The sequence below is a fragment of the Arvicola amphibius genome, chromosome 13, assembly GCF_903992535.2.
Source record: "Arvicola amphibius chromosome 13, mArvAmp1.2, whole genome shotgun sequence".
Taxonomy (NCBI): domain Eukaryota; kingdom Metazoa; phylum Chordata; class Mammalia; order Rodentia; family Cricetidae; genus Arvicola; species Arvicola amphibius.
Genome location: NC_052059.1, coordinates 30,498,740 through 30,506,089, shown reverse-complemented (window position 1 = coordinate 30,506,089; position 7,350 = coordinate 30,498,740).

The following is a 7,350-nucleotide window of genomic DNA, read 5'->3' as shown; positions in this document are numbered from 1 at the left end:
AAAAAAAAACACCTATGAAGCAGAGGATAAAATTAGAATAGAGATAAGGAAATTTTATGGTCTATGGATGACATGAACATTCATGTAGATATAAAACCCAAAAAAAAAAAAGAGTCCGCCCTCAGACTTTCTAAAATCTGAGTAGTTTAGAGTTTTGCCTTTCTGTCATAATTTTAAGAAACTTTTTCTGAGTGTGGCATATTAAATTAAGACCTACAAATTCTGAGAGTATGTGATTTACATAAATCCCAACACTGCTGTGGAAACATCACACTAGGGGGGCTTCAAAGGAAGCATGCAATTTCTATCTAATATAGATAAATTTAATATTTAATTTCTGACTAATGTAGATTAATCTCATTAATAAGGGCAACTAACTACAAAAAAATTCATATCTCCCAGTCTTGCAACTCTCATGTCTCATGGTCAGAACAGGCAATTGGAAATGAAAACTGAAAAGCAATCCAGAATGTGGCCATGATTATGATAATTACCTAAATCGTCTCACTTACAGTATAAATGTAAGCGATTCAGAAACCTTAGTCAAAGATACACACGACATAGGAATATCTAGCTACTAAACACACTTTGCATTCATATTGCCTCATAAATAATCAATGATTTTAACTAAATTCCTCTGGCCCTCAGAGCTTCCAGATATTTCCATGTGCCTTGATGTCCTTTTTCACTTTGTTTCTCTCTATTCTCTGAGCTGGATTCATTGAAATCATACTTCACTTCCTCCATAATAATGGAAATAAATGGCAAAGGGATGATCTTAGAGAAGATGGAGGGCTCTTGTCGCCATCACTGCATGGCCATGAGAAGCAATAGTGCTACTGAGGGCAGAGCCCCAGTCTCCTTGTTATTTTCTTCCTTCCCACTGTCTAAGGACCTTGGAGATCAAGTTCTTTCATAATGGTTCGCTTATCTGCCTCTTGTAGATAAAATTTCACCAATAAATAATTATACTCATTCTTCTCAAGGAATTATTTTTTCAAAACTCCTGTGTGAAAGATAAAACTTTCTCTAATCCAACTTCAAGTTGTTGCATGTAATACTGGCAAATAGATGAATTTAATATTAGAGTCAGAAAGTTATTTCTCTGGATTCTCATTCCTGCGTTGTCCTAAAACTAACAAAACACAAAACCAGTTACATTATATTCAAAACCAGCTCATTATTGTTCTTTATGGTATATCTAGGACTGACAAAACATTGTCCAACCTAGACACACGTCAAATATTGGTTCAGATATTTATATACTTTGTCAACTTGGTCATATGTCCCTTCTATATATTTAAGAATTTTATTTCTGCAGCATGATTATGAAGGTTAGCAAGAAAATCAAATCATTACGATGTTGTTCATAGCAGATTCCCAGTGAATGGTGTCTTTTAAGTACATGAACAAGGGCTGGGGAAAAAGCTTATTCAGGAAAATTCTTACCTTGCTGACATGAAGACCTAAGTTTGGCACCCTGATAATACATGTAAAGGAACTCCGGCATGATGTTACACACTTGTAATGCCAGTGCTGAAGTGGCAGAAACAGACAAATCCAGGGAGTTTACTGGCTGGCCAGCCTAGCCTACTTGGCTAGCTCCAGACCTGGGAGAGGCTCTATCTCAAAAACCAAGGTTTACAGTTTCTAAAGAATGTCACCTTGGGTTGATGCCTGGACTCCCCTCACGACATGTACAGACAGCTATGTACAAAACATCCCCTTCATACATGTTCACCTAAAAGGAGATGCATGTGTTCATTTCATGTAGCACACATTTAATAAAATGTTTAAAATGTTGTTGGAAAGACAAGAAAATACCAAAATAAAGCAGTGATTTTTACACAGCAAAAATTTTTTAAATTGGAATTGCAAAGAACACTGCCAAGCTTCTATTCCCATAGACGTCGTTTGTGCCTCTAAGACATCTGCAGTGATAGGGAGCATTGAAGAAGACAGGGTCCAAAGCACCACACTTTCCATCCTAGAATCTCATCTTTTATTTATTTGGTGCATGAGGTTCTCAAATAAGACATTGTTTAATGGCGAGGGAGATGGCTAAGTGGTTAAAGAGAAATGATTAGACTTTGGGTCCTCAGAACCCATGTTAGTCCAACATGAATGTGATTGGTAATTTTAACTGTCAATTTGATACTCTCTAGAATCACTGGAATTTCTATATCAGGGTGGCCTGTAGGCATGTCTGTGGTGTTTCTCTTGACTACGCAATTGATGGAGAAAGACAGCTCAGTGTGGGTGGCACTGTTTCCCTGGTTTCGATCCTGGACTATATAAGGAGGAGGTGAGCTGAGTCGTGAGTATGCATACAGCAATCATTTTCTCTTTGCTCCTGACTGTGGATGTGACTAGCTGCTTCATGTTCTTGCCTTGACTTTCCTATAATCATAGATTGTAACTTAGAACTGAGAATTAAAAGTAAAAGGAACCATTTTACCCCAAGCTGTTTTTAATCCAGTGAATTTTGTCACAGCAGATAAAATTTTTTTTTAAAAAAAAGAAACTAATACAGTAGGCATAGCAGCTGACCTGCAATTCAAGCCTTGGAAGGCAGAGACAGGGAATCCCCTGAGCAAACTGGCCAACAAACCTAGCCTTATTGATGAGCTCTGGGTATGGCTGAATTGGGTACTGCTTAAAAGAAAGGAAGAAAGAAAAAAGAAAGAGAGAGAGAGAGAAAGAAAGAGAGAGAGAGAGAGGATGAAGAGTGATATGGGGAAGATTATTGACATAAACTTGGACATCTATATGCTCCAGCAAACATGTATGCACACACACATCTGTACACACACACACACACACACACATACACACCACCACCCTATCACAACCACTACCATATCACATATCTATATGTATAAAAAGAAGAAAAATACTTTCTTAGCTTAGAGTTCATGTTTGTTGAATAATGTTGGAAACTATGAGATATCTAGAACATAATTAAATGTATTTTTAAATCTTTAAATGTTGAAAAATTAAAAGAGTATATGTATGATAAAAATACGTAATCTACCCTAGTTCAAAAATTTCTAAAGTTAAAAGGAAAAATTTCTCAAATGCCTTTACAAATTGCTGAAGATTTTTACACAGAACAGTACTTCTATTTCGGTTGTACTAGGGAGTGAACCTAGGACATGACAACACAAGATACTCTACCACTGGGCTACAGCTCCTAGAATAGAACACTTTTAAAAACCAAAGCAAAATCTTTTTTTTCTATTTATTGAAAACAGATTTTTCTAGTTCCATCCATTTGCTTTCAAATTTCCTGGCATCCTTGTTTTTAACAGCTGACTAATACTTCATTGTGTAAGTATATTAATCCTGAATGAGGTAATCCAGACTGAGAAAGACAAACATGGTATATACTCACTCAAAAGTAGCTATTAGTTGTAAAATAAGGATAACTATGCTCCAGTCCGCAGATGCAGAGAGACAAGTTAACAAGGAGGGTTCATAAAGAAACACCTGACTCTCCTTTGGAAGGGGAAATGGAAGAGATTTTGTGAGTGAACTGAGGGAAGGTGGGGATGGGAACATGAATGATCAGGATCAGATTGGGGTGGGGGCCAACCCAGCCATATGAACATCAACCTGCAGTCTGTCCGGCCTATGGGATGTTCTAGGGTTGGTGCCTAGCCTAAAAGAGAGATTTCATCCAGCAACTGATGGAAACAAATGCAGACCTGAAAGCAAACGTTAGGTGGAACTCAGGAAATCCTGCAGAAAAGGGGAGAAAGGATTGTAGGAGCCGGGGAGGGGAGGTCAAGGATAGCACAAAAAACTTAAAGAGTCAACTAACCTGGGTTCATAGGGGCTCGCAGAGACCAAACCAACAACCAGGGAACCTGAACGAGACTGACCTAGACACTCTGTATATGCGTTACAGTTGTGTAACTTGGTTTTCTTTGTGGGGTTCCTAACAGTGGAAGCAGGAGCTGTCTCTAATTCTTTACTGGCTTTGGGACCCTACTCCTCATACTGGATCACTTTGCCCAGTCTTACCACATTGGGGGAGCTTAGTCTTATTACAACTTGATAAGCCATGTTTTGTTGATACTCAGTGGAGACTTGCCTTTTCCTAAACAGAAACAGGGGAGGAGTGTATTGGGGAGGGAGGAGAACAGAGAAGGGGAGGGGGAGGGAATGGAAGGAGAGGAGGGGAGGAGAAACTTTAATTGGGATGTAAAATAAAAAATTAATTAAAACAAGTAAATAAATAAAATTAAAGGAAAAAAGAAAATAGATCCCCCCACATAGTGTAAGTTAATTAGTTTTCCTCTCTCCACCCCTCCCAACTCCTCCCCATCTAAATTCATTCCCTTTCTGTCTTTCCTTAAAAAATAAACAGGCTTCTAAAGGGGCAATAAAAGATAAGATAAAAACAAAGGCTAACACATGGGGATTTAAACAACAACAACAACAAAAAAAAAAAAAAAAAAAAAAAAAAAAAAAAAAAAAAAAAAAAAACCAGAAGGAAATGAGCAAAATAGAAATCAAAGAAACTGAGACCCACTTGTTCACACATTCAGGAATCCCACAAAAACACTAACCTAGAAGCCACGATAAAGGCAGAGGACTTGGTATAGACCCATGCAAGCCCTGGCATGCTGCCTGTTTCTGTCAGTTCATATGAGCTTTGGTCACTTTTTTTAAAGAGAGCCTTGATTTTTTTTGTCGCTCCCACACTCCTTCTGTTTCCTCTTCTTCAGAGTTCCCCAAGTCTTAAGGGAGGCTAATGGAGACATCCAGTTGAGGACTAAGTGTCGCAAGGTCTCTCACTCTCTGAGTAATGTCTGTATTTGTTCCCATCTGCTGCAGGAGGAAGCTTCTTTGATGATGGCTGAGCAAGGTACTGATCTATGAGTATAGCAGAATGTCATTAGGAAATACTTTAGTGCTTTATTTTATGTATGTATTTATTTATTTATCTATTTTACATCCTAGCTGTAGTTTTTCCTCCTTCCTTTCCTCCCAGGCCCTCTCCCTAACCTCCTCTCTGTGGTCTCCCCCAATAGACTCCTCCGCAGTTTCTGTTCAGAATATCTCCCGTGGATATTGTTGACAAAACAAGTTGTAAGAAGACTAAGCACCTCACCTTACAGTAAGGCTGAGCAAGGCAGCCCATTATGAGGACTGGGGTCCCTAAAGCCAGTAAAAGAGTCAGAAACAGCCCCTGCTCCCACTGTTAGGAGTCCCAAAGGAAAACCAAGTTACACAACTATAACATACATGCAGAGGGCCTAGGTCAATCTATAAACTCCCTGGTTATTGGTTCAGTCCCTATGAGCCCAGGTTAGTTGATTCTGTGGCTTGTCTTGTGATGTCCTGGACCCCTCTGGCTCCTACAACCCTTACTCCCTCTCTTCAGCAGTATTCCCTGAGCTCAGCCTAAGTTACACTTTTTTTTTCTTTTAAGAACAGCAGTATTTGGTCTTGCCCTAGCTCCCTCGGCTATCTAGTCTCTGGTTCTTGATCACCAAGAAGTGTCAAGCATGGGCTCCATCACATGGAGTGGGTCGGATTTAAGTCAAATCAGACATTGCTTGGTTACTCCCACAAGCTTTGCAGCACCATTCTTCCGGCATATCTTTCAGAACACCATTGTAGATAACGAGGTTTATGGCTAGGTTAGTTTGTTTTCTTGATGTATAGTTTCTTGAGTTTTTTAAACATTTTAGATATTAGCTCTCTATAGGATGTGTAGTTGGTAAAACTCTTTACCATTCTGCAGTCTGACACATTGTCCAAATGACAGTGTTCTTTTGTCATGTAGAAGCTTTTCAGTTTCATGAGGTCCCATTTATTAAATATTAATCTTAGTGCCTGTGTTAATGATGTTCTGTTCATGAAGACTTTTCATGTGGCAATGAGTTCAAGGCTATTCCCTGCTTTCTCAATCTCTTGGGTTTCAGGTATCTGATTTTATGTGGAAGTCTTTGGTTCATTTGGAGTTTAGTTTTGTGCAGGATAGTAAGTATTTTTATATCTGCATTCTACATACACTCACCCAGTTTGACCAGCACTATTTGTTAAAGATGCTGTCATTTTTCCAGAGTGTATTTTTGATTTCTATATCAAAAATCAGGTGTCCCTAGGTATGTGGATTTATGTATGTGTCTTCATTTCAATTCCATTGATCAATGTGTCTCAAACCCAGAATCTAAAAAGACAAGACTTTTAGGTGGCTAACCTAAAAAAAATGGAGTAGTAATCTTTAAAATAAAGTTTGAAATGCTGTTTTAGACACATAAGCCTGTCCTAAAGCAATGCTGAGAAATTTGCATTCAAACGGTTGGTCTGATAAAAACTGAAGAAGTTAAATGGCTTCTCTCTCGTCAATCCTTTCTCTGAAACACAGACAAGACAATTATACTACCTAAAGTTTCAACATCGGATAGTTACTTGAATGAATCAAGCCTGGAAGTCTTGTGGTTTGATTGTGAGTTATTTTGGGATTTTGGCACTCTAAAACCATGGCATTTTGGAATTGTGGCGTTCTAGGACACATGGCATGCTATTCAGGAAAGGATTTGGAGGGTGTCATTAAATTACATTTTACCTTTTGGTGTTGTGGTTTTACCTGCACAACCTTGATTGTTCAGGCTGATAAGTTTTTGAATCACTTGATAGTCTACACCCATAGTGAGAAGAGACTTTTCCAGTGTATACTAGTGAGTTACAGCCAAAACACCAACAGGCACAGCCAGAGTACAAAACTAAGAATTTAATATAATAAACCGCTCTCATTTTTTCTTACTCATTGCCACATATGGAGAGAACTCACAGTATTAAGAAGAATTTGGGAAATTATGTAAGACTACTTTAATGAGCAGTAAATTTTTAATCAATTTTTAAAATATCTTGTGTAAGTATCACTGGCTCATACTTTGTTAACATAATCATTGTGTTATTCCTTCAAGAGTTTATTTTCATGGCTTAGGGGATTCTAAACTTTTTGTTTCTCCCCTAAGTGGAATTAAAGTTAGTTGATTGGCTAAAGGGAGGTGAAATAAGCTGGTACTAGTTGATTGACTAGCGGGAGGTGCGACAAGCTGGTACCACAGCATTCAGTGCCTATGTAACACAGTACTGTGGGAACAGAGACGGGAAGCCACTGGGGGTTAGTGGCTGACACCATAGCAACAGGACTAGTGGGAGAACCTGTCCATCAGGAAAAGTAGCTAAAGTTCCACCCAACATTTCCAGAATAGCTTAATTTACTGGGAAAATTCTCATGGCCCTCTGAGCAGAGCACAGAAAAAAGCCCCCCCCCCCCAAAAAATGATTACTTAACTCTAAAGTATACAACATGGGGCTTCATAAAAC